This window comes from Lissotriton helveticus, chromosome 2_1 (genome assembly GCF_964261635.1).
Source record: "Lissotriton helveticus chromosome 2_1, aLisHel1.1, whole genome shotgun sequence".
NCBI classification, from domain to species: domain Eukaryota; kingdom Metazoa; phylum Chordata; class Amphibia; order Caudata; family Salamandridae; genus Lissotriton; species Lissotriton helveticus.
Genome location: NC_136059.1, coordinates 139,860,147 through 139,886,922, shown reverse-complemented (window position 1 = coordinate 139,886,922; position 26,776 = coordinate 139,860,147).

The window sequence follows — 26,776 nt, the reverse complement described above, 5'->3', positions numbered from 1 at the left end:
TGTTACTTTAAGATGGTAGTTTTAGCTTAGTTCAGTTCAGTTCTTAAGATGCAACACTGTGCGTCACTGTACCTTACGATGGATGCATTGTGCTTCCACGACAAGCAATGTCGCAGCGATGGAAATGCGGCAAAGTTCCGGTGCAAGGAAATAAAGGCGTGAAGATCTTCCTGATGCGGCATGCTTCTCCGGGGATGCGAGAAGTTATGTTATGTTATTGTTAGAACCGGGATCCCTGGCTGGCCAAGGCTCGCGTCAAAGTCAGTCAGGGACCACCACTTCCAAGTCAGGGCAAGGGAGTCACACACCAAGATAACCCCTGCTCACCCTCTAGGTAACGTGACGCGAGCAGCCAGGCTAAACTTGTAGGCTATGTAGGTTAAGTGTTTGCGCGCGCACCCCCAGCAACAACACCCAAGGCCTACCACAAAGGAAACTCCACACAAGGTTATATATAAAAATAGCCTTTGTATTATAATAACAAACACATTAGATGAAACACACACTTTACAATGTGCCAACAGGCACGGGCAGAATTTACAAGGGATTATGTACAGGACAGGGCCACCTGCACCACTGTCAGGGGTATACACTTTTAGAACTAGAAATACTGTTAGGATTAGCACTTAGAACATAGAACATAGAATGTAAATCACTGTAGCATACAACCAGTAACTACTGGTAAATGTTAAGTACCACCTACGCAACCCTAACCATTTTTGGAAAATCACGCGGGGAACTAGGACCTTATTATCAGGTCCTATTGGAGGAAAAGCAATCACCTAAGCATCAACACATATAGCAAAGGGAAGGAAAAGCAGGACAAATGATGCATAAAAACATTCAGAGGTGTAGGTATTAACAATTGCGCAGTAATTACATTGGCAAGTAAATTATAGATTGCGCACATAGGCACAACACTAGAACTGTCCCTCAGGCCAACTGGCCTCGCAAGGGCTCAAATGCCCTTAGTCCAAATGTCAGGGTAGGCTGCGCAGGCAGCAAAGAACAAACCTAAACGTGGCAACTGCCCACGAAGTGCTGGGCAGTTGAGAATACTGATGATGCCAACGTTGGAGCCTCGTGGGCTCAAGAACACAGAATGGAACTCAAGAGCCTCTCTGGGCTCGTAAAACAAATATGGGCGGTGAGCCTCTCTGGGCTCTTAAAACAAAGAACTGGCACTCGAGCCTCTCTGGGCTCGTAAGACAACTGCGGGTGTGGAGCCTCGTGGGCTCGAAAACAGGAATGCCCCATAGCCTCTCGGGCTCTCAAGAGATGTGCCCGGAACATCGGAGTCCCTCCTCTGGGGACTCGGTATCGCAAATGCCCCCCTCGACGTTGGAGTCCCTCACAGGGGACTCAAAAGGAAATACTGCCAACAAGAGCCTCTGCGGCTCAAAAAGGAACCGGCCGGGCGTCGATGGAGCCCCCCCTCTGGGGGCTCGAGAACAAGTGAGGCCCGACGTTGGAGCCTCTCACGGCTCTGCTGAAATGCCCGCGTGAGCCTCTCAGGGGCTCAAGACAGCGACACCCTGCCACACGGAGCCTCCCCTAGCCCTTCTCACTTACTGGGCTACTCTGGCGGGGGCTCCTTGTGGGTTTCGCTCTGCTCCTCTGTTCACCCGGACAGGCTTCTAGGGGCCTGGTGCTGTTAGTGGCGGAGGGCGGGGCTCTCTTCCTCGGGAGAGCTCCGCAGGGGAACCAGCACGCTTCCTCTCTGCTCCGGGCTGCGGGGGTGGGACTTCCGGCCGCCTCTCCAGGGGCCGCGCGGCAATTGGCCAGCCAGCAAGCTGCTTCCGGGTCATCGCAGGCAGCGCGGCGGCCCGGCGGGGGGAGACAAAGAAGCAAATGCCGGGTGAGCACCGGCTCGGGCCACAAAAATAGCGGCAAGGTCCCTGGCGGGGTGGGCACCTGCCAGGGGACTAACTGGGCAGGTAAAGCAAGCAAAATGCCGGGTGGGCACCGGCTATAGCACATAAAGCGCTCCCAAGCGCTAAAGGACAATCAGAGTGCTTCCAGGTGCTAGAAGCAGAGTACAGCGCTCCCAGGCGCTATAAGCAAAGTAAAGCTCCAGCAAAATCCTGGAGGCAGGCAGGGGGCAAGGTTGGGCCCAGACCCAGCTCAATGGGCCTCCAGACAGGGAGGCAATCCAAGTGGCGGTCCTCCTGGCCCCAGCAACAACAGCAGCCCCCTCTGGTAGGATCCTGGAAGAGAACAACATTCATGGGGACACAGCCCCTTCTTATACTGTAAAACCCTTTGTCTGTAGGTGCAGGGTGGGGAGAAACCAGTCGCAGCTGGTGTTGGAGCACCCTTGATGTGCTCAACCACCCTTTCTATTCACTAGGGAGGCTAGGGTCGTTAGAGGCACCACAGGGGGCGGAGCCAGCATTGTGTGGGGAAAGCCCAGCCCTATTCAGGAACCAGGTGCAGCCCTCCCTCACATCACTCATGCTAATCTCTCCACTCACCACTGGGCAGACCCATCCAGACTTTCTGGAGCCAGGCTTGCCAGCCAGCTCCAGCCAATCACACTCCAGCACCCTCACTGCACATACACATCAATGTCTAGAAGTGGCACTTCCCCACTAGACACATACACGCCGCACATATCATTGCGTAGCATTCAGTCTCACGAGTTCGCACATACCAAACTCGAGCCTGCACTCCCCACACATCAGGAACTAACATGGACACACACATTCCCCATGCATTCCTATGAGAGGGCAGGCCAGCCTCACTACACGCACGCACTTTACTCTGGGACACAGGGTAAAAGTGCGCAGAGACCCAAAAATCACTAACACAGATCACATACTAAAAGCAAAAAGATTAGGGGTGAACCTGCCAGAAGGGCCAAGTCCAACAGTTATGTTATGTTAAAAGTTGATTTGTATAGCGCACAGCTACTCGACTGAGTGTCCGGCGCTGAAGCAGGTTGAAGGCTCAACCCGGAAAGGGAGCCACGCACTGAGGTCTACCGCTGAAACAGACACATTTTTAGAGATTTCCTGAACCCCAGGAGATCCTGAGATAGTAAGTAAGTAAGTAAGCTTTATTCGATTTCAAAATGCATAAAATCATAAAAGCAACAGGTTAATTTCATATACACAGCATATATCCCACGCATGTACAATAAAAGAACTCAAAGCATGCTATCTTAAACGTTAGTTAAGCTTTTCCTTTTTTTAAAAATGCTTTTTAAAAAGCCTGTCATTACGGCCGCACAGTGTACATCGTTTAAAGATAATAAAAACAACAATGCCGGGCGGCATTGGCGCCAAATGCCTTGTTTTTTTTAAAGTGGTTTGATCCACCTAGACCTTTCTGCATCATAAAATTTACAAAAACAGATCACATGCAGTGTGGATTGCTTGGATAAGTTATCGCACGGGGACTTACAAAGGATTATGCTCCAATCATTCGGTTTTGGGAATGTAAATAAACGAAAAAAGACATCAAACCTAAATCTTTTTTTTTTTTTCTTTTCTTTTTATCCTCATTTGCGTGCATAGCTCCAATCTATCCAATCCGGAATATGCCACAGAGATGAGAAAACCGGCTGTGTTTCAGTACCAACTCAGCGTTAGCTGGGAGGGAGATCTTAGTTGGAGAGAGTGGAAGCCACATCCCATCAGTACATTCGCACAGACCTGGAGATTCCCATTTGGGGCTGTTCGTTGGAAGATAGTGCCCGTGAAACCGTGGCCACACTTGTTCCTTATTAAGGAGCAATGGTTGGCACTGCTCGCATTAATCATAGGCCTCCTGGGGAAAAAAAAAAAAAAAAAAAAAACCCCAGGCTCAATATGACCGTGCCAACTGTGCCCAAAAAGCTCTTCTACTTGGATTTCCACCTCTAGCTAGATCGAGCTTGGAGATCTGGAGTACCGAGGTTCGCCATTCATGAATTGTGGGAGGCTGTGCATCCTTCCAATGTCTGCAGATCTCTCTACGTGCTGCCAAAATGGAGTAGAATATGAGGTTGGAAGCAGCATTACGTACTTTATTCTTCAGGCCAAAAATGACAAGAACAAGATCTATAGAAAGGTGAGTGCCCAATGCCGAAGATAAATCATTTCCTATTAACTCCCAATATGTTGTTATTTCTGGGCATTCGTAGAACATATGAATATCAGATGCGGCAACCATTCGGCATCTAGGGCACGAGACCGGGCCTGTCGAAGAAAATTTTGACAGTCTCAACGGGGAATAATAGGCCCTGTGAATTGTGAAAATATGATTCCGACGCAGCCAAGCTGGCTTCACCAGATCCCACAGCACCTCACACGAAGCCAACCAAAGCTTCTCCAAATCCACATCCGGCAATCCATCAGCCCATAGTGTAGCTGGGAGGCAAAATTGACCATCTAATTCCTCAATAATCTTCTTGTACCACAAAGATATTTCTTTTTTTGCAGGGGGACTATCTAGCAGACATGTTACTAAATCGCTACTGGCTCCTATAGGTAGACTACTGCTTCGGGATGTCTGCGTGTTGTATGCATGGGACCAGCTTGAAATTTGTATACATTTAAATCTAGACAAACTTGGCCCTACCTTGTTTATTAAGTAGTCCCAAGGAAGTAGTGAACCGTCCATAAACAGATCACCCCAGGTGTTGATGCCGGCCGATCTTAATGGTTGGGTTAATGTGTCTTCTGCCCAAGCTGGGGGAGATGGCAAGTCCCATATTGGAGCTCTCTCTGTAAAGTAACCTAATTTAATTGCCTGCCTCATTCTATACCATGTGAAAGCTATCCCCTTTAAGGTCTTTAGTTTTATTTATTTTTTAAATTTTGGGTCTCCGAATTTGAACAAAAAACTGCTCTGTCCAATTCCCTCGCAGTTCAGTAACATAGAAAACATTTGGCCTACCCCCGTTGCTGCTGGTGTTTTTAGCAACATTCGGGTGTGTGAGAGCTGAAAAGCCCATGCATAGATCTGAAGATCAGGCCCCGCTAACCCTCCCTTCTCTCTGCGGCGTCGTATTTTCTTCCAAGAAATTCTTGGATTTTTACTGTTCCAAATAAAGGTTGAAATCGCACTTTGAAGTTTAGAGATTAATTTGGGATCAAAAAAGAGTGGGATTGAATTAAATAAGAAAGAAACCTTAGGCACGCACTTTACTCTGGGACACAGGGTAAAAGTGCGCAGAGACCCAAAAATCACTAACACAGATCACATACTAAAAGCAAAAAGATTAGGGGTGAACCTGCCAGAAGGGCCAAGTCCAACAGTTATGTTATGTTAAAAGTTGATTTGTAGAGCGCACAGCTACTCGACTGAGTGTCCGGCGCTGAAGCAGGTTGAAGGCTCAACCCGGAAAGGGAGCCACGCACTGAGGTCTACCGCTGAAACAGACACATTTTTAGAGATTTCCTGAACCCCAGGAGATCCTGAGTTAGTAAGTAAGTAAGTAAGCTTTATTCGATTTCAAAATGCATAAAATCATAAAAGCAACACGTTAATTTCATATACACAGCATATATCCCACGCATGTACAATAAAAGAACTCAAAGCATGCTATCTTAAACGTTAGTTAAGCTTTTCCTTTTTTTAAAAATGCTTTTTAAAAAGCCTGTCATTACGGCCGCACAGTGTACATCGTTTAAAGATAATAAAAACAACAATGCCGGGCGGCATTGGCGCCAAATGCCTTGTTTTTTTTAAAGTGGTTTGATCCACCTAGACCTTTCTGCATCTTAAAATTTACAAAAACAGATCACATGCAGTGTGGATTGCTTGGATAAGTTATCGCACGGGGACTTACAAAGGATTATGCTCCAATCATTCGGTTTTGGGAATGTAAATAAACGAAAAAAGACATCAAACCTAAATCTTGTCAATAAATAACGATCAAAGCCCTCCAGACACCAATTTAAATATGGCTGAATTGAATAAGAGACTAGGGTAAGTTGATGTTGTATTACAGTTTTTTTAGGTAATTCTACTCCTAGTCTGAGAGCTTCTAGGTGATGCCAGCACAGCAGTTTTAAGTCCTTCCTTGATATAGTGCACATCGAATCAGGGCAGTTAAAAAACTCCGGCCTTCCTAGGTCCATGGTGAATTTACAAAATGTAGGATAACCAGGGTATCTTGGTGGCCTTTTCCAATCTCAGGCAGTCAATGATAATGTCTCTGTTGAGCATAAGATCCGGTGATGTCCAAACTCTATGCCATAACAATAGAGGTTACATACTGATAAGATCACTCACATATCGAATGCCCAACTCTGAGTGACAGTTAAACACAGATGAACTTTGGGGGCATGCCAAGATAAATCTCAAAAAAGCATTCTCTACCTTCTGAATAGGGGAGGAATCAGATATACCGCACACTCCTGCCCCGTAAGTGGCTGTACTAATGCACTTCGACTGGTACATTTTTAACAAAATTCCGGGAGGTCTTTTACCCATTTTATTAGAGAAACACATCAGTGCTGCCATAGCTCTTTTAAACATCATTGCCCTGTTTCTTATGGCAGGCCCCCAGGACCCAGTTTCTTCTAAAACAATACCCAAATAGGAGAAGGTTTTTGTTGTGGCAATTTTTTCCTTCCCAGCAAATAACCGGCACTCTTTCTTCTTATGTCTACCACAGGTCATAACAAAAGTTTTGGTTACATTAAGTTTTAGACCCCTGTTATCCATAAAATTTAAGTAGGTGTCTAATGCAGTTTGTAAGCCTCTCTGTGTACGTGCCATAATCACGGTATCGTCCGCATACAATAGGGACACAATTTGTTCATGATTAACCTGGGGTGAATCACGAACTTCAGCCACCAATTCCTTTTCCAAATCATTTGTATATAAATTAAAAAGAAAAGGGGCGAGTACACATCCTTGCCTTACTCCCCGCATCACATTAAATGATTTAGTGCATTCCCCATTGTTGCCATATCTCACTTTCGCCCTTGCTCCTACATAGAGTTGCCTTAGGAAGGAGATTAGCACCTCATCCACCTTCAGGTCCTTTAAAATCTGCCATAAACCGCTGTGGATTACACAATCAAATGCAGCGCTTAGGTCAGCAAACACTGCATATAGAATGCCAAGCTTAGCCTGGGTGTATTTCCCTAAAAGCATCGTGAAATTTAAGACCTGTTCGATGGTACCCCGTCCCTCCCGGAAACCATATTGTACGGGGGATAAGATATTGGCGTCTTCTGCCCATTGTTGCAGGCGATTCAAGATTACCCTCCCTGTAACCTTCATGAAGGAATCCAGGAGGGATATAGGACGATAACAGGAAGGGTTTTCCCGGTTCGCATTTTTGAATATCGGGATGATTATTGAATCTGACCAAGTATTAATAAAACCCAGTTCACAACTTGCCTGAAGGACATGTATAAGTAGCGGGGCCCATAACTCGATCGAATATTTAAATAAATCTATCGGAACGCCATCCGCTCCTGGGGCTTTATTTCCCTTACTCTGTGCAATTGCCTCTGATATTTCCATAACTGTAATCTCTAAATCAATTGGGACAAATTTTTCCCGATGCCCATACGTTTTTTTTCCCATGACTGCAATTTTGTTTACCCCACCTGGGTTATATACTTCCGCAAAGAATTCGATCCAGGTATCTTCTGATATTGCCACATCCATTCTCGCCTTCTCTGCAATAGAAAAAAACGGTGCCTTAACTGCTTCCCAAAAAGAGGAACTATCCCTTTTCTTCATAGGCCTCGTACAAATTCCCCCACGCGGCATACTTGATGTTACTTTTACAGGTCTTTCTTGCTAGGTTGTACTCATGCCTGCATTTTTTTTATTTCATCCTGATTTCTCGGATTTTTATGCAAGGCCCCCATTAATTGAGCATGAGTCTTCGTACAGGTTGTATCAAACCAACCATTTTTACAAGGTTTCTTGCCTCTAATATGGCGCTCTAAATTAGCTTGAATAATCCTTGTAATATCACCAAAGGAATCTAATACTTTAGGGTGTGTAGCCTCTTCCTGGAGGCATTTGGTGATACATGCTAGGACTTGGTTTATACCATGCCAACCTTTCTACTAGTGTACTTTCTTTGCTTTTAGGAAGTTGAATACAAAAGCTCAATGGGAAGTGATCGCTTATTCCTATCATATGGGTTACAAAGTTGGTTAGCCAAGTTGCGTGAGTATTTGAGATGGTAATAAAATCGATCAGTGTACTATACCCTCTCCCCGTATATGTTGGGCTGAACTCCACTATAGGTGTGCATAACATATTAGCAAATCCCAGGTTATATGAGGCCATCATCTCATTAAAGGAATCGCCGCCCATATTGTGAGAAAAATGGGGTTGAGGCTCAGAATTGTTGGCCAATTGATCTCCACATCCACTATGGATATGTTTACAGAGACTATGGTTAAAGTCACCTCCCCAAATAAGGATAGAATCCCTCCCCTGTTTGTCCATCAAGATCCTTACCTCCTTATTAAGGGTATTAACCATGTCACCTACTAAGGCCTTATCTAAGTTGTTATACATATTAATACTGATTATCTCGAGCTCTGGGGACACCTGTATTAGAATAATTTGATAATTATTACATGACCTCACCATTTTCAATGATCGTACCCCCAATAGGTTTGTTACATACACACTAAGCCCCCCTTGCATCTCCCATGACTAGATGAACCAGCTGGTACATGATACGTTTTAAAACCATCTATATAGATTTCCTTAGTGGTCCAAGTCTCTTGCAGGCATAGTATATCTACATCTTTGATAAAATCTACCCAAATTGGGTTATTTATCTTAGAACGAAGCCCCGCGATGTTCCAGAATGTAACTCTCAGACCTTTCATAGTATGTGCCCCTGACAGGGCATTTGGAGAATTTCCAGGGCTAATATTGCAAGCACTGGTCGAAATTGCAGTACTATTATGAAAGGAGTTACGCCCCTCTAAACAAACATTATTTTCCTCATAATGATAGGGGTACAACGCAATATCTTGCAATGTAATAAAGTCCAGGGGCACAGTACCAGTCCCTAGGCTCATAATCAGATCTATTTTTGATACACTAGGATCCCCCCTCATTACATGTGAGGGCTTAGATGAACTGTTTATGGGGATAGAGCTAACACTTGGTAGTTCATTAGCTATTTTACAATTATCCGACCATACTTCAGTGCTTCTTATTTCGGGAGCAGAGGTAATGAGTAATTCGTTTATGTCTAGGCCAGAGAGGGGTTCAAATAAATTTTGTAGTGGAATGTCCCAATACGCATTCCGATTATTGGGATGATATCTGTTGCCATAGGGGAGGAGAAACCTGTTAGAGCACTGAGGTGGGAGAGGAGGGGGAAACCAATTTACATGCTGGCTTGGGACAGAGTGGCGCGTATTACAATAAGGAAATTGCAAAGAATCGTAGTGAGCCTGTGTTGGTAGATGATTAGGGGGTATCATCAAAGCCTCAGGATAAAAATAGCTGAGGTTGCGAGAAGATACGCTGCCCTCGCCTCTCCCTGGGAACCAGTCACTAATAAACGTAACTACTCTGTGGTCCCTGAAATTTACTAGCACCACGTCCCCCTCTATATCTTTAGGTCGAAGGCCCACCCAGTTACACCGCCTTACCGATATTATATCACCATCTAAATGTGGTGGGAGTGGTCTATTGTTTCGCAGCCAGTAAATGACTTTATTTTTTAAGCTAATATAGGATTATGTCATTCCTGCTGGCAAGACCGGAACCCCTGTTAAGATGATAACGTAGTTAGAAGATTCAGGTGGTAAATCTACGTTAATGCTAGAATTTGTTTTGCTTTGTTCATTTTAGGTGGCTGCGCTACAGGATTTCTGATGACAGGAACTTTCGGGGGACCTAACTTAGGTCTCTCTTTATGTAGATCTTGTAAGGCCATCGGTCTGGAGGCGTTAGTATTAGTAGTCGTTTTTTTAGGTAAAGGGTTATCCTCTTTAGTCATTTTTTTTATATGAGGTTGTCCACTTGGGGCCTGGATGTTATATGTACCGGATGTTTAATTGCTGGACAGGTTTCCCCTGGCTTTGATTGTTTTTGGGCCTCCTTAATATTGGAAGCAGCCAAAATGCAATCCATTTTTTCCCCCAACCTCTTAACTCTCTCGGTAAGAGGCAACAATATCGATTTTAGTAGGTTTTCAATCCCCTCTATTATCCCTTTTCCCGACAGGGGTTCTGGAAACATACTTGTTTTTGTTATAGGGCCCATTAGTGCTTCCTTCCCTAGTTTTTTCTTTGGGTCCACAGGTGGTAGAGATGTATTTGAAATATTTCCGCCTTTTCTAACCCCTCCCTTCCTTCTCCTTTTCTTAGGTGGAGAACGGTGTACTCCCTGGTGCCTCTTATTATGTGACTTTTCAGTGGGTACATTACCTACTGTCGATAATTGCAATCCCGTATCTACTACAGCCTCCTCTAATAAGTTGGATAAGGGGGACGGGAACGAGGCGTCTATATTAGACTGGGTCTGGGAGTTTACTTCAAGAACTGTTGGGGTATTTAGATCTATTAAAAGGTTCATTGCGGTATGCCGCCCATTGATAGAATCTTCAGGATTAATATTGGTGACTGATCTTAATGGTGACCTATCCTGAAAAATTAGAGGCATACTTTCCATACTGAAAAGCTCCGCGTCTGCATCTGCTGACATGTTGTTAAGTATTTGTGGAGTTTGTACATCCTTCTGGACCAAAAATGGGGGCTTATTTTTAAGTAATTCGATAGAAAAACGGCGCTCAGCACGTTTCTCAGCCAGCGCAATCTCTCTATCTACGTCACTTGTGGCTCTGGCGAAATACTTATCTAAGGGCCCAAGTATAGAAACCCCAACGCTAGAGGGTAGGGAATTAGGAACGCTAGTAGACATCCTAGATCATAAAAAGAATAACAATAACAGATATAATCAAATCAAATATGGGCACCACTTACAGATATTGCTAAACAACCCCGAAGAACAATCACTAACAGGTAAGAGAAAGTAGGGATCAGCCCTAATAGGCTTACTGTCATAAGATCCTCGATACGCAATGGGGTATGAAGCTAAACCTTAGAGGGAGGGCCCAGCCCAGCCTCCTCTTGCCTCTGACGGCCTCAGACGGCCCTCCCTTTGCCCGCGCGCGTCCCGCGATGCGCGTAAGTGGGCAATCCTTTATACGCCTAGAGGGGGGGCGGGAAGAGTCCCAGGTGCGCTCGATCACTACCGCCTGGGACTCGCAGTCCCGCACCCTCGCAGAACCAGGAACTTCCAGGCAGAGTCAGTATTTACAAATCTCAGTGGGTTTGGCAGGTCTTCAGTCACCACGCTAAACACAGAATGTCCCAACAGCAAACGGCTACGAGCGGCTCCCGCGAAGTGGGGGCCGCGAGCCGAGATATGGAGCCGGGAGGAGGGGGGCGGGAAGAGTCCCAGGTGCGCTCGATCACTACCGCGCACTACCGCCTGAGACTCGCAGTCCCGCACCCTCGCAGAACCAGGAACTTCCAGGCAGAGTCAGTATTTACAAATCTCAGTGGGCTTGGCAGGTCTTCAGTCACCACGCTAAACACAGAATGTCCCAACAGCAAACGGCTACGAGCGGCACCCTGAGTTAACCTTAGGTCGATAGGTAGATTGTTCCACAATTTGGCTGCTTGCACCTGGAAAGAGCGACCCGCGATACGTGCCCGAAAGTATCTGGGGGAGCGAGCCAGTTGCAGTGCTGCTGACCTGAGGGCACGGTGAGGATGATAAAATGTAACTCTTTTTGTGATGTGCCCAGCACCTAAGTCGTGGAGGGCCTTAAAAGCCGGACCATGGCTTTAAAATGAATCCTCTTGCGGGCAGGGAGCCAGTGAAGAGACTTCAACTGTGCAGCCATACGGGTTCTGGGACCCAGCATGAGTACGGCTCATATAAGTAAGTTCTCGGTCCGATGCGTGGACTGCAACAGTGACACCCTTGTTCAGCGATGCGACGGCAACAGCCTCGGCTGCAACACTCTTCTCCCACGTTTGCGGAAAACTACTGCACGATGCGACAACTACAGCGGCGACATCCTTGTTCAGAAATGCGAGGGCAGCAGCTCCGATTGCAGCGCGCTTCTCCTGGGATGCGAGGCACTTTCCTTGATGCGGTGTAATGCAACAGCGGCGACACCCTTGTTCAGAAGTGCAACAGCAACAACAGCGACAGCGCCACGCTTCTTCCTCGTTGCAGCAGTTCACTCGTACCTGGGGTGAAGTGGAGGAAGGCGAGGCGAAGAACAACTCTTGAGAGCTCCTGCCGTGAGGGCAATGGTGGCGGGGCTGCCCTTTTACTCCCAAGCGCCGTGAGGGAAACGGCAGGGGACTACATCCCCCCAGGTGCCCCAGCGACCACCGGCACACCGGTGACACCACAGCCTGCGCCCGGAGGTGCTACTTTACAGCGGAACACCTCCTGCCCCGCGGGAGGCACGCGGGTGGTGCCGGGCTAAGCCCGGGCAAAAGGCAGGCCGTCTGTGGCTGTCAGGGGCAGGCAGAGGCTGGCCCCCTCCTGAGCTACCGAGCGAGGTGAGTGTAAAACAAGTACTATGGGGAAACGTGTAGCTACTACAACCACCTCGGGACCTAAGAGTTCCACTATCAACACCACCTCCTTTGAAAGTATGCTTGAAAATGCCATCAATATGGTCACCTCAGAAATCGAAATCACTGAGAGGAGACTCTCTATAGGCCAACTGATATCTCATCCGCACATGTTTGATGGTCCAGTGAGGGGGGGTCCAACGGTGCCTCCCCCGTTATTACCTACTGTAATAATTAATAATTCTACCCATCATGAAAAGTTATCTGTGGGCTCTGTGACTGATAAATATGTAGTAGATACCTCAGACTCCCAGCAGGGATTCCAAGTTAACACCAGTGTTACCAACCCAGCTTTAACTATAACAAACGTGGGGGAGAAAAGGAAGAGAGGACCATCAAAAATGACTAATAGTAATAGGAAACAACCACCCCGCAATAAATCTCAACCTACCCCTCTGAGTATGTGGTCACGAGGAGCGACTGGAACAAGCGGGGTATCAGTTAGTCCGACTTTCGAACCAAATGACAGCACTGTAGATTTGACCACAACTGAAGCTGTATTTAATTCCATCTGTACCCAAACTGAGACAACATCTGTAAACGGCGTACAAGAAAGGCCAAATGGAAATCTAATTGACACTATAGTGGACTCTACTTTTGATCATTTGAAAAGTCTAATTGATAAACAATTTATTGCTATTTTTAAACGCTTGGATAGATTGGAAAGCTTGGTGAAGAAAGCGGATGCCAAAAGAAAAGGGGTTACTATTATTGACCAAATTAGGGGTGAACGGCTCTTAAAAGACATGGAAGCAATTAATAAGGGCACTGCGGGAGAAAATGGTACTTGTATACCTTCTGGTACTAATAATGCATATGAAAAGTGTGATGGTAAAAAGAACAGCCTCTCACCTAATCTCACATCTAGTACTATGGCTAGCATGTTGCCTTTGTTAAATGCACCTGTCGAGAATAGGTCCTCTAGTAATAATCTATCACTCACATTAGCCCCGCCTGTATTGCCTGCACCAGCTTCCGCAAAATCGGCGACAGGCTTAAATACAAACCCCATTCCTGATACACAGGTTAAAAAATACGCTGAGGCTGTTCTTCATCTACCCCCGGAAGCATGCCCCTATGTCGTAATTCTAGCTGGTGTACCTTCATTGAAAGAAGATCAAATCCAGTCCTGGGACCAACTCAAAAATAAGTGTATTGATTGGTTATCTAAGTATAAGGGGACAGGGTGGGAGATGCTAATAAAATTTTGATGGTGCGAAGGGTGGGATGGGTAGGACCTTCAGTCAAGAACATTATGGGTGACAGTATAGTTGAAAACTTTAGGTTCCCTTCCCAGGTGGAATGGATATTGAAAAGCCAAACCGACCACATTAGCACTCCAACCCTCATAACTTCGTTACCATTGGGCTATTTCTATAGACCCCCCAGAGAGCTTGTAACTTAGTCACCCCGATATATTCCACATATAACCGGTTTACCGCTCTGTCTGACCTGGAGAGACAGGACTGACTACCGAACAAACCTTTGACCACTGTAGTAGGGCCAATGGATTTACTAATGGCCCGTCTGGTTGATATTGAATCTAGGCCTACAGATATCCTTCAAAAGGTTTTCCCGGTAGAACCACTATCAATCTGCCCTGTCATTACTGAACACAGATCTTTAGACCAAAACCGAAATATACTTAGCTGGAACATCGCAGGTCTAAAATCTAAATTGAATATAGTGGAGTGGATTAACTTGGTTAGTAATTTTGACATTCTAATGTTCCAAGAGACATGGTGTACCAGTGGTTTGTTTTTGAGGGATTTGGTTGCTACAAAAATATTGTACCTAGCCCTGAATTTGGTCGACCTAGTGGGGGATTATCCACATGGATAAAGATTACAGCAGGGAGTAGTATAAAACCCATGGAGACAAATGATGGAAATTTCCAGGCTACTATCTATTGACATGGGATTACGCTATGTTTAATCAATTTTTATAATAATGATTTTACATCACTGCCCAATAGGAATTTTATTAATTTATTTGAATTTATTGACAATTGGGTAGATGAACAATTGTATGGCAAATTGGACGGAATCTGTTTCGGGGGGATTTCAATGCACATTTGTGCAATGGAATCAACAACCCTGTCGTTACACCTGTCTGGGTAATTCCGTGCAAAAGATTTATTTGTAAATGTAATGAATAAGGTTGGATGCGAGTCAGACAAAGGCCTATTGCCTACCTATAGAGGACGTGGCTGTTCATCTACCATCGATTATGTTTTTATATCCTCCTCTCTTGAGAATTGTTTAGTCAAGGCTGAAGTTTTAGGCACTAGTTATAGTGATCATAACCCAATTTTGACAACTATCAGATTTTTTAACAAATTTATAAAACGGAAGGAAATAGGGGCTAAGAACCTGGTAGCATCAACCGATAAACTTAAAGTGATCTGGAAGGGCATAAATAACGAGGCCCTGCTTGCACGTACTATAATATCCTACCCCCTATTGGTGGAGACGTGTTTGTCTAGGAGCTGCTCAGGTACAGAGATTGTTCCGGCCTTTACTGGGTTATGCACTGACATTAAACACGAAATCTCTAAAACTGTCACAAACCTGAGTAAGAACCCTAGATGGTTTGATGGCATTTGCTCCCGGGCCAACAGAGAACTTCGCTAAGCATTAGCCGGGGAACCCAGGTACATGACTTTGGTTAGAGCACTGAGAGAGCACTATAAGAAAGCAACCAAATCACGCTCAGAGGAGATACTGAAGGAACTGTGGGACTCTCTCGCTTTCGCTGCCACACTTAAAGATGTAACCGGGTTTTGGAGTGAGGTAAAAGCTATAAGGTCTATGGGATTAAATATCACTCCCATAGGCTGCAATATAGCTAGTGAGTCATGGGAGGAGCATTTTTCAAAAATGTATACAGCTCCCATAACGACCGTTGATAGTCATCTCCCAGTTACAAAGGTTGCCATATCAATAATGAAGTTGAAGATGCTATACATCAAAGTGCAGGGAATAAAGCCCCAGGTTCTGATGGACTGTCAATTGATCTTATCAAATCTAAGCCTTACTTTTGGTCCCCTCTTTTATGTAATGTTTTTAACAATTTGACCAATACCACAATCCCAAAAACTTGGTCAACTAGTATTATTGTGCCCATTTTTAAGAAGGGCGACAGATCCAACCCTAGCTGTTATCACCCAATATCTCTGATAAATAATACCCTGAAGATTTTGGGCAGGGTTGTTTTTAATAAGATTAGGAATTGGGCAGAGGATAATCAAATTTTAAATTGCTGTCAGTTGGGTTTTAGGAGTAATGTTGGTACTGTGGAACAGTGTCTGAACTTAAATCTCAAATTGGGTAAATACACCATCGCTAAAAATGTTCCGCTATATTTGGGTTTTATGGACTTAACCTCAGCCTTTGATTATGTTAATCGATCACGTTTATTGGAGATTCTTTTAAACTATGGGTTGGATGAGGCATTTGTTCACTTTTTGGCGTATTTGCACAGAGATCTGAAAGCACGGGTCAGGAAGCAATGAAGGAGAGGTCTCCAGGGATATTTTAATTGGTAGAGGGGTTAGACTTTTTATTCTTTATATAAATGAACTAAATAATTCCTTGTCCAAACTGACTTGTGATGTAACTAAAATTAATGGTAAATTGCTCCCCGTACTTTTATATGCGGACGATGCGGTCCTTATGGGCCGCACACCAAAAGCACTTTGCACTTTAATTACGGGTTTTGTATCTTTCATGGCAGATTTGGACCTTAGTACTAATTTTAAAAAATCATATATAATGTCCTGTGGGCCAAAAAAGCATCGCATTAATCATATAACGTAGGGAAATGATTCCCTAAAAAGCACTAGCACTTTCCCTTATCTGGGTTTAGTCTTTTCAGATTCAGGATCATGGCAAGCACATGTAGCCCATGGCAAAAATAAACTTGGTAAGGCGGTTAATTCCATCATTAGCCTGTGACAGCCAAAGCAGGTAGAGGTGTTGATACCCTTATGACTGATTTATAAATCTCAATGTGTATTAGCGGCGGCTTATGGTGCCGAAGTGTGGGGGTATGTAAATTGTAGCGGGATCCAAATCGAGGAAAATAGATTTTGTGGAAAGGTACTAGGGGCACAAATCTCATTGCCAAATTATATATGCCATGAGGAATTGAATTTACATTATGTGGAGGATTTTATCAAATCCCGGCCAGCATTATTCTGGCTAAAGATATGGCGAAATCCCGCTGCGATTTTAACACAAGAGATAATTGCAGATTGCCTTAAGTGTGATAAGGGTAAGAGCATACCTTGGCTTGGCGCATTAAAAAATAGCCTAGCCAGCGTGAAGCTGGAGCACACCTTCCTCCACCCTTTAGCCACAGACGGTATAAATCTAAAAACAGTGAGGGGGGCATTGTATGATTTATACCGTAAGGAAAGAAGAAATATTGAGCTCTGCAAACCATCAATTATGAGATATATCCCTATTTTGGTGTTATCGGGCAACGAATATCATATGCCACAGGAATATCTCAGGAAAAATGCCAGGAGATGGAATAGGAGTCTACTTTTTCGACTCAGGGATGGCAGCATAAAATACTCACTTTGTTTTCCGATTGGTTTTAATAATAATTTAGAGAAGTTGTGCTGTCCATGTTGCATTGGTAGTAAACAAACACTGTTACACTTTTTATTCTTTTGCAAATTTTATATCAGATACACCACACAGTAATTAATTCCCTACTTAAAGGTACACGCCTTTATCGATTTTAATCTGGCATACCATGAAATATTGCGGTTAGGAAGTGACGATATGATTTTCCGAGTAAGTTCATTTCTGCAAACTGTGGTACATTCACGAGCCTATATGAATACACCTTAAAACATGTAATATACCTGCAATTGATTTTTAATCAGTTTTTTATACTGCACGCCGTAGTACTTTATTTTATAGAATACTGCTTTTTGCACATGTAATGTCTGTCTAAGAGGATTCAATTAACATGCAACTGCCTATTTTGCACTTAGCTCAATGTTTATAACTTGCGATTTTGCACAATGGTACTACTAGTCTTGTTGCTTGTCAAATGTATACACAGCCCTTTATTTGGACTTTATTGCTATCCTATGCACCTTGGCTTTATGCTACTAATGAGGTTAGATCTGACTCACCCAACCCTATTTGATTACTTTTAAAGTATTTTGTTCTTTGATGATTGTACATTTTATGTCCTATTGGTGGTGATGATTTGTACTTTTATGGATATTTTATATCCGAATAAAGATCATTTGAGTCTTGAGTCTTCTTCCTTGTTGCGAGACTCTTCTCTTGATGCGATGCAATGCAGGTCCAGGGAAGACATGGCTTGGCAGTTCCAGCGGCGACACCCAGTTCAGAAGTGTGACGACAGGCATCAGCGAAGGCGACACGCTACCCCTTTGTTGCGAGATATTTCTCTTGATGCGGTGCAGTGCGACAACTCCAGCGGCGACACCCTTGTTCAGAGATGTGACGGCAGCAGCAGCGACACGCTTCTTCCTCGTTGCATCGCGCTTCCAGCTCCTTGCGACACACAGTCCCTCAGAAGGCCCAAAACAGCAGCAGGCACTTCCAAGAGAACTCTGGGTAGCTAGGGTTTAAAGTCTGTTGTGCCTGAGACTTTAGCAGGAGGCAAGCTCTTTTCCAAGCCCTTGGAGATCCTTCAAAAGTTGAAAGTAAAGCACACAAAGTTCTTTCACCTCTCTTTGGCAGACAGGCAACCACTGCAGGCCAATCTCCGTCAGGTTTCTCTCCTCAGCAGAGGGTTCTTCTTGTAGTCCAAAAGTGATCTAATTACTTGGGATCAGGGTCCCAGTATTTATACCCCAAAATCCTTTGTCCTCTAAGGGCAGAGGGGCCTTTGCCCAGTCTAAACCAGTTCTGGAGCACTCTGTTGACATGACTCCTTCTTTCCTTTCACAGTGCAGGGCAGAAACATCAGACGCCCCACAGAAGGTGGAGACAGCATTGTGGAGGGAAAGCTCAGCCCTGGAGCACTTTGTTGACATCATTCCTTCTCTCCTTTCACAGTGCAGGGCAGAGACATCAGACACACCACAGGGGGTGGAGCCAGCACTGTGGGGGGGGCAGACAGAGTCCTATTCAGGTCCCAGCTGCAACTCATCCCTCCCATGTAGATTTAGATCTCTCTATTCACCACTGGGCTGACTCATTCTTTCTCTTGGAATCCCCCAGCCCTGTCACTCAAACTCCAGACAAGGAATACACAACCTAGCAGAGGCAGGCTTTGGATAGTTACACAAGAAAATGCCTACTTTCTAAAAGTGGTATTTTCAAACACAGAATGTTAAAACCAACTTCACTAAAAGATGTATCTTTATCAGTTCAGGCATACTAAACTCGAATTTCTACCATGTTCTCTGAGTCAGTTAGGATTATAAGATGTAATAATCTAACTGCCCATTCTGGCCTATGGAGAACAGATAGCCTTGCAATAGTGAAAAATGGAAATGGCTGTAATTCACTATTAGGGCATACCACACACACCAGAGCATGACCTACCTTATACTTACAATGCACCCTGCCCTTGGGCCTACCATAGGGGTGTCTGAAATGAAGCACAGGAAAGGTTTAGGGACTGGCAAGTGGGTGCACTTGCCCAGTCAGCATGGTAGTACCAGACTGAACACAGGCTCTGCAATGGCAGGCCTTAGACACAATTTTGCAGGCTGCTTCTCTGGGTGGCACAACCAGTTGCATATGGCCATGTCTGAACTCGGGTTGCTGAGTGAGCTAAAGAATGGTGATGGATTAAACCCAGATCAGTTGACTGGGGGTGAGTGTTTGATTTGCTCAAACGCTCTGTCCATCATCCCCTTTTGTATTGCTTTCTTTGCCCTAAGTGTGGCAGGGTATGCTCAGACGTGAGTCCCTTGCTCAATTGGCCACTGAATTCAGGATAGCCAGGCTGATGAGGATTATGAATCCGAAACCGGTCCCAGGATGCTTGTTTCAGGTCCAGGGAAGACATGGCTTGGCAGTTCGGGCTGGACTGTTCCCATGAGGCACATGGTCAGACTGATTTGCATATGGCCATGTCTGAACTGGGGTGGCTGAATGAGCTAAAGAATGGTGATGGATTAAACCCAGATCAGTTGACTGGGGGTGAGTGTTTGATTTGCTCAAACCCTGTGTCCATCATCCCCTTTTGTATCGCTTTGTTCGCCCTAAGTGTGGCAGGGTATGCTCAGACGTGAGTCCCTTGCTCACTTGGCCACTGGATAAAATATAGCCTGGCTGATGAGGATTATGAATCCGAAACCGGTCCCTGAATGCTTGTTTCCGGTCCAGGGAAGAAATGGCTTGGCAGTTCGGGCTGGACGGTTCCCATGAGGCACAGGGTCAGACTGATTTGCATATGGCCATGTATGAACTGGGGTGGCTGAGTGAGCTAAAGAATGGTGATGGATTAAACCCAGATCAATTGACTGGGGGTGAGTGTTTGATTTGCTCAAACGCTCCGTCCATCATCCCATTTTATATCGCTTTGTTCGCTCTAAGTTTGGCAGGGTATGCTCAGAAGTGAGTCCCTTGCTCACTTGGCCACTGGATTCAAGATAGCCTGGCTGATGAGGATTATGAATCCGAAACCGGTCCCAGGATGCTTGTTTCCGGTCCAGGGAAGACATGGCTTGGCAGTTCGAGCTGGACTGTTCCCATGAGGCACAGGGTCAGACTGATTTGCATATGGCCATGTCTGAACTGGGGTGGCTGAGTGAGCTAAAGAATGGTGATGGATTAAACCCAGATCAGTTGACTGGGGGTGAGTGTTTGATTTGCTCAAACGCTCAGTCCATCATCCCCTTTTGTATCGCTTTGTTTGCCCTAAGTGTGGCAGGGTATGCTCAGACGTGAGTCCCTTGCTCACTTGGCCACTGGATTCAGGATAGCCAGGCTGATGAGGATTATGAATCCGAAACCGGTCCCAGGATGCTTGTTTCAGGTCCAGGGAAGACATGACTTGGCAGTTCGGGCTGGACTGTTCCCATGAGGCACATGGTCAGACTGATTTGCATATGGCCATGTCTGAACTGGGGTGGCTGAGTGAGCTAAAGAATGGTGATGGATTAAACCCAGATCAGTTGACTGGGGTGAGTGTTTGATTTGCTCAAACGCTGCGTCCATCATCCCCTTTTGTATTGCTTTGTTCGCCCTAAGTGTGGCGGGGTATGCTCAGACGTGAGTCCCTTGCTCACTTGGCCACTGGATGATTCAATATAGCCTGGCTGATGAGGATTATGAATCCGAAACCGGTCCCTGGATGCTTGTTTCCGGTCCAGGGAAGACATGGCTTGGCAGTTCGGGCTGGACAGTTCCCATGAGGCACAGGGTCAGACTGATTTGCATATGGCCATGTCTAAACTGGGGTGGCTGAGTGAGCTAAAGAATGGTGATGGATTAAACCCAGATCTGTTGACTGGGGGTGAGGGTTTGATTTGCTCAAACGCTCCGTCCATCATCCCCTTTAGTATCGCTTTGTTCGCCCTAAGTGAGGCAGGGTATGCTCAGACGTGAGTCCCTTGCTCACTTGGCCACTGGATTCAAGATAGCCTGGCTGATGAGGATTATGAATCTGAAACCGGTCCCAGGATGATTGTTTCCGGTCTAGGGAAGACATGGCTTGGCAGTTCGGGCTGGACTGTTCCCATGAGGCACAGGGTCAGACTGATTTGCAAATGGCCATGTCTGAACTGGGGTGGCTCAGTGAGCTAAAGAATGGTGATGGAATAAACCCAGATCAGTTGACTGGGGGTGAGTGTTTGATTTGCTCAAACACTCCGTCCATCATCCCCTTTTGTATCGTTTTGTTCGCCCTAAGTGTGGCAGGGTATGCTCAGACGTGAGTCCCTTGCCCACTTGGCCACTGGATTCAAGATAGCCTGGCTGATGAGGATTATGAATGCGAAACCAGACCCAGGATGCTTGTTTCCGGTCCAGGGAAGACATGGCTTGGCAGTTCGGGCTGGACTGTTCCCATGAGGCACAGGGTCAGACTGATTTGCATATGGCCATGTCTGAACTGGGGTGGCTGAGTGAGCTATAGAATGGTGATGGATTAAACCCAGATCAGTTGACTGGGGGTGAGTGTTTGGTTTGCTCAAACGCTCCGTCCATCATCCCCTTTTGTATCGCTTTGTTCGCCCTAAGTGTGACAGGGTATGCTCAGACGTGAGTCCCTTGCTTTCTTGGCCACTGGATTCAAGATAGCCTTGCTGATGAGGATTATTAATCCGAAACCGGTCCCAGGATGCTTGTTTCCAGTCCAGGGAAGACATGGCTTGGCAGTTGGGGCTTGACTGTTCCCATGAGGCACAGGGTCAGACTGATTTGCATATGGACATGTCTGAACTGGGGTGGCTGAGTGAGCTAAAGAATGGTGATGGATTAAACTCAGATCAGTTGACTGGGGGTGAGGGTTTGATTTTCTCAAACGCTCCGTCCATCATCCCCTTTTGTATCGCTTAGTTCGCCCTAAGTGTGGCAGGGTATGCTCAGACGTGAGTCCCTTGCTCACTTGGCCACTGGATTCAAGATAGCCTGGCTGATTAGGATTATGAATCCAAAACCTGTGCCATGATGCTTGTTTCCGTTCCAGGGAAGGCATGGCTTGGCAGTTCGGGCTGGACTGTTCCCATGAGGCACAGGGTCAGACTGATTTGCATATAGCCATGTCTGAACTGGGGTGGCTGAGTGAGCTATAGAATGGTGATGGATTAAACCCAGATCAGTTGACTGGGGGTGAGTGTTTGATTTGCTCAAACGCTCCGTCCATCATCCCCTTTTGTATCGCTTTGTTCGCCCTAAGTGTGGCAGGGTATGCTCAGACGTGAGTCCCTTGCTCACTTGGCCACTGGATTCAAGATAGCCTGGCTGATGAGGATTATGAATCCGAAACCGGTCCCAGGATGCTTGTTTCCGGTCCAGGGAAGACATGGCTTGGTAGTTCGGGCTGGACTGTTCCCATGAGGCAGAGGGTCAGACTGATTTGCATATATCCATGTCTGAACTGGGGTGGCTGAGTGAGCTAAAGAATGGTGATGGATTAAACCCAGATCAGTTGACTGGGGGTGAGTGTTTGATTTGCTCAAACGCTCGTCCATCATCCCCTTTTGTATCGCTTCGTTTGCCTTAAGTGTGGCAGGGTATGCTCAGACGTGAGTCCCGTGCTCACTTGGCCACTGGATTCAAGATAGCCTGGCTGATGAGGATTATGATCCGAAAACGGTCCCAGGATGCTTGTTTCCGGTCCAGGGAAGACATGGCTTGGCAGTTCGGGCTGGACTGTTCCCATGAGGCACAGGGTCAGACTGATTTGCATATAGCCATGTCTGAACAGGGGTGGCTGAGTGAGCTAAAGAATGGTGAGATAATAAACCCAGATCAGTTGACTGGGGGTGAGTGTTTGATTTACTCAAATGCTCCGTCCATCATCCCCTTTTGTATCGCTTTGTTCGCCCTTAGTGTGGCAGGGTATGCTCAGACGTGAGTCCCTTGCTCACTTGGCCACTGGATTCAAGATAGACTGGCTGATGAGGATTATGAATACGAAACCGGTCCCAGGATGATTGTTTCCGGTCTAGGGAAGACATGGCTTGGCAGTTCGGGCTGGACTGTTCCCATGAGGCACAGGGTCAGACTGATTTGCAAATGGCCATGTCTGAACTGGGGTGGCTCAGTGAGCTAAAGAATGGTGATGGAATAAACCCAGATCAGTTGACTGGGGGTGAGTGTTTGATTTGCTCAAACCCTGTGTCCATCATCCCCTTTTGTATCGCTTTGTTTGCCCTAAGTGTGGCAGGGTATGCTCAGACGTGAGTCCCTTGCTCACTTGGCCACTGGATTCAGGATAGCCAGGCTGATGAGGATTATGAATCCGAAACCGGTCCCAGGATGCTTGTTTCAGGTCCAGGGAAGACATGACTTGGCAGTTCGGGCTGGACTGTTCCCATGAGGCACATGGTCAGACTGATTTGCATATGGCCATGTCTGAACTGGGGTGGCTGAATGAGCTAAAGAATGGTGATGGATTAAACCCAGATCAGTTGACTGGGGGTGAGTGTTTGATTTGCTCAAACCCTGTGTCCATCATCCCCTTTTGTATCACTTTGTTCGCCCTAAGTGTGGCAGGGTATGCTCAGACGTGAGTCCCTTGCTCACTTGGCCACTGGATTCAATATAGCCTGGCTGATGAGGATTATGAATCCGAAACCGGTCCCTGAATGCTTGTTTCCGGTCCAGGGAAGAAATGGCTTGGCAGTTCGGGCTGGACAGTTCCCATGAGGCACAGGGTCAGACTGATTTGCATATGGCCATGTCTAAACTGGGGTGGCTGAGTGAGCTAAAGAATGGTGATGGATTAAACCCAGATCTGTTGACTGGGGGTGAGGGTTTGATTTGCTCAAACGCTCCGTCCATCATCCCCTTTAGTATCGCTTTGTTCGCCCTAAGTGAGGCAGGGTATGCTCAGACGTGAGTCCCTTGCTCACTTGGCCACTGGATTCAAGATAGCCTGGCTGATGAGGATTATGAATCTGAAACCGGTCCCAGGATGATTGTTTCCGGTCTAGGGAAGACATGGCTTGGCAGTTCGGGCTGGACTGTTCCCATGAGGCACAGGGTCAGACTGATTTGCAAATGGCCATGTCTGAACTGGGGTGGCTCAGTGAGCTAAAGAATGGTGATGGAATAAACCCAGATCAGTTGACTGGGGGTGAGTGTTTGATTTGCTCAAACACTCCGTCCATCATCCCCTTTTGTATCGTTTTGTTCGCCCTAAGTGTGGCAGGGTATGCTCAGACGTGAGTCCCTTGCCCACTTGGCCACTGGATTCAAGATAGCCTGGCTGATGAGGATTATGAATGCGAAACCAGACCCAGGATGCTTGTTTCCGGTCCAGGGAAGACATGGCTTGGCAGTTCGGGCTGGACTGTTCCCATGAGGCACAGGGTCAGACTGATTTGCATATGGCCATGTCTGAACTGGGGTGGCTGAGTGAGCTATAGAATGGTGATGGATTAAACCCAGATCAGTTGACTGGGGGTGAGTGTTTGGTTTGCTCAAACGCTCCGTCCATCATCCCCTTTTGTATCGCTTTGTTCGCCCTAAGTGTGACAGGGTATGCTCAGACGTGAGTCCCTTGCTTTCTTGGCCACTGGATTCAAGATAGCCTTGCTGATGAGGATTATTAATCCGAAACCGGTCCCAGGATGCTTGTTTCCAGTCCAGGGAAGACATGGCTTGGCAGTTGGGGCTTGACTGTTCCCATGAGGCACAGGGTCAGACTGATTTGCATATGGACATGTCTGAACTGGGGTGGCTGAGTGAGCTAAAGAATGGTGATGGATTAAACTCAGATCAGTTGACTGGGGGTGAGGGTTTGATTTTCTCAAACGCTCCGTCCATCATCCCCTTTTGTATCGCTTAGTTCGCCCTAAGTGTGGCAGGGTATGCTCAGACGTGAGTCCCTTGCTCACTTGGCCACTGGATTCAAGATAGCCTGGCTGATTAGGATTATGAATCCAAAACCTGTGCCATGATGCTTGTTTCCGTTCCAGGGAAGGCATGGCTTGGCAGTTCGGGCTGGACTGTTCCCATGAGGCACAGGGTCAGACTGATTTGCATATAGCCATGTCTGAACTGGGGTGGCTGAGTGAGCTATAGAATGGTGATGGATTAAACCCAGATCAGTTGACTGGGGGTGAGTGTTTGATTTGCTCAAACGCTCCGTCCATCATCCCCTTTTGTATCGCTTTGTTCGCCCTAAGTGTGGCAGGGTATGCTCAGACGTGAGTCCCTTGCTCACTTGGCCACAGGATTCAAGATAGCCTGGCTGATGAGGATTATGAATCCGAAACCGGTCCCAGGATGCTTGTTTCCGGTCCAGGGAAGACATGGCTTGGTAGTTCGGGCTGGACTGTTCCCATGAGGCAGAGGGTCAGACTGATTTGCATATATCCATGTCTGAACTGGGGTGGCTGAGTGAGCTAAAGAATGGTGATGGATTAAACCCAGATCAGTTGACTGGGGGTAAGTGTTTGATTTGCTCAAACGCTCGTCCATCATCCCCTTTTGTATCGCTTCGTTTGCCTTAAGTGTGGCAGGGTATGCTCAGACGTGAGTCCCGTGCTCACTTGGCCACTGGATTCAAGATAGCCTGGCTGATGAGGATTATGATCCGAAAACGGTCCCAGGATGCTTGTTTCCGGTCCAGGGAAGACATGGCTTGGCAGTTCGGGCTGGACTGTTCCCATGAGGCACAGGGTCAGACTGATTTGCATATAGCCATGTCTGAACAGGGGTGGCTGAGTGAGCTAAAGAATGGTGAGATAATAAACCCAGATCAGTTGACTGGGGGTGAGTGTTTGATTTACTCAAATGCTCCGTCCATCATCCCCTTTTGTATCGCTTTGTTCGCCCTTAGTGTGGCAGGGTATGCTCAGACGTGAGTCCCTTGCTCACTTGGCCACTGGATTCAAAATAGACTGGCTGATGAGGATTATGAATACTAAACCGGTCCCAGGATGATTGTTTCCGGTCTAGGGAAGACATGGCTTGGCAGTTCGGGCTGGACTGTTCCCATGAGGCACAGGGTCAGACTGATTTGCAAATGGCCATGTCTGAACTGGGGTGGCTCAGTGAGCTAAAGAATGGTGATGGAATAAACCCAGATCAGTTGACTGGGGGTGAGTGTTTGATTTGCTCAAACCCTGTGTCCATCATCCCCTTTTGTATCGCTTTGTTTGCCCTAAGTGTGGCAGGGTATGCTCAGACGTGAGTCCCTTGCTCACTTGGCCACTGGATTCAGGATAGCCAGGCTGATGAGGATTATGAATCCGAAACCGGTCCCAGGATGCTTGTTTCAGGTCCAGGGAAGACATGACTTGGCAGTTCGGGCTGGACTGTTCCCATGAGGCACATGGTCAGACTGATTTGCATATGGCCATGTCTGAACTGGGGTGGCTGAATGAGCTAAAGAATGGTGATGGATTAAACCCAGATCAGTTGACTGGGGGTGAGTGTTTGATTTGCTCAAACCCTGTGTCCATCATCCCCTTTTGTATCGCTTTGTTCGCCCTAAGTGTGGCAGGGTATGCTCAGACGTGAGTCCCTTGCTCACTTGGCCACTGGATTCAATATAGCCTG